The sequence below is a fragment of the Leptonychotes weddellii genome, chromosome 14 (assembly GCF_054177405.1).
Source record: "Leptonychotes weddellii isolate Sample4059 chromosome 14, ASM5417740v2, whole genome shotgun sequence".
In the NCBI taxonomy this organism is placed as follows: Eukaryota; Metazoa; Chordata; class Mammalia; order Carnivora; family Phocidae; genus Leptonychotes; species Leptonychotes weddellii.
The window spans coordinates 20995808-20998073 of NC_138382.1; positions in this window are offsets into that span (position 1 = coordinate 20995808).

Genomic DNA, 2266 nt, shown 5'->3' on the forward strand with positions numbered 1-2266 from the left:
TTCAGGATAATAATTTATTTGATTTTGTGTTTTTATCACCTAAAATAATACACAATGAAGTTAATTTTGCCTACTTTCAAATTTCCTTTGCATAAACTCGTACTATTTGTTTTTTTTCTGTCTTCCTTCTTTCACTTAGTATTACATTTGTAAGATCGACCCATCATATGGGGCTTGTTAATCTATCTTAGATGGACTTTTTTCCCCCCATTTTTTTCCTATTACAAACAATGCTAGTGTCAATATCCTTATACATATAAAACATAAGGTTCTCCAAGGTATATATCCTTATGGGTGGAACTGTTGGGTTATGGGGTCTGTGAGTCCTTAGCTTTGCCAAATAATGCCAAAACATTTTCCAAAGTGGTCATGACAATTTACACTCCTACCAGCTCTGTATGAGAACTTAAATTGACCCCAAATTTCACCAACCTGGGTATTATCAAACCTTTACACTTCTACCATTTTGGTAGTGGAATGAATGGTTTCTCTTTGTGGTTGGAATTTAAATTCAGTTGGACACATTTTCATATTTTTATTGGCCATTTGGATTTCTCTTTATGTAAAGAGCCTGATATTCTTTTGCCTATATTTTTCTGTTTGGTTTTAACAATCTTCTGGGTACATAATTGTGATTTCAATTTTTATTTCCCTTATTATTAATAAAGCTGATCACCTTTTTATATGTTTACTGGCCATTTGGATTTCCTCTTCTGTGAAGTGCCTGTTCAAGCCTTTTGACTATTTTGGAATTCTGGTCTTTTGTCGGTTATATATATTGCAAATAGCTTTCCCCACTCTGTTGATTGCTTTTTTAGTCTTCATAGTACCTGTTCATGAAAAGAGATACTTTTAAGATAGTTAATCTTTTCCTTTATGACTAGTATTTTTATACTTTTTCAGACCCTGAGGTCATGAAAATATTCTATGTTATTATATTAGTTCCTAGGGCTGCCATAACAAATTACCACAAGCTGGGAGGCGTTAAATAACAGAAATTCATTTTCCCACAGTTCCGGAGGCCAGAAGTCTGAAATTAAGGTGGTGGTAGCGTTTGTTCCTTCTGGAGGCTTTGAAAAGAGAATCTGTTTCATGCTTCTATCCCGGCAAGCGCTCTGCTCGCTTTCAACAACTCTTGGCGTCTTTTGGCTTATAGTAGCAGAACTCCAGTCTCTGCCTCATGTTCACATGGCCTTCTCCCTTGTGCTTCTCCTGTGCGTCTTTTCTTTCTCATATACAGACACTCATGGTTGGATTTAGGGTCCACCTTAATCTGGGATAATCTCATCTCATGATCCTTAACTTAACTACATCTGCAAAAACTCTTTATACCAAAGGGTCACATTCTGAGGTTCCAGATGAACATCTTATTCAAGCCACTACAGTTACATCCTAAAAGTTTAGGGTTTTGCCATTCACATATAGCTCTTCAATCTAACCATAATTAATGTATTCCTGTGTATGGTATGAGGTAAAGGGTTTTTTAAAAGATTTATTTATTTATTATTTTAGAGGGCAGAGAGGGGTAGAAGGAGAGGGAGAGAATCTCAAGCAGACTCCCCGCTGAGCATGGAGCCTAACACAGGGCTCAATCTCATGACCCTGAGATTATGACCTGAGCCAAAATCAAGAGTCAGAAGCTTAAACCACTAAACCACCCATACACCCTTGAGGTAAAAGTTCTTTGTCCAATTGTTCCAGGACCATATATTGAAAAGACAGTCCTTTCCTGTAGGAAATGATCTGCAGGACCATTCTCAGAAACCAAGTACTGATACAGCTGTACTCTAAGCTCTTTATTCAATCTATTTCTGAGGCAATTTCACAGTCATAGTTACTGTGATGTTGTAAAAATTCTTGGTAGCTGGTAGAACAAATCCTTAAATAATGTTTTATCTTCAAGGATGTCTTGGCTTTCCTTGGTCCTTTCCTTCAGCCAGCCAAGTACCACAAAACAAAACAAATATTCTGTTGAGAATAACAGGTTATTTTAAGTCTATAAATCCACTTGGAGATAATTAAGATCTTTAAAATATAGGACTTCGACTCCAGGAACATGGATACATGTATTTATTTAGATCTTTATTGCCTCCTAATAAGCTTTTTTTTTTATTCTTATGTTAATCCCCTACATTACATCATTAGTTTTAGATGTAGTGTTCCATGATTCGTTGTTTGTGCATAACACCCAGTGCTCCATGCAGAATGTGCCCTCCTCAATACCCACCACCAGGCTCACCCCTGGGGGGGGGGGGGGGGGGGGGGG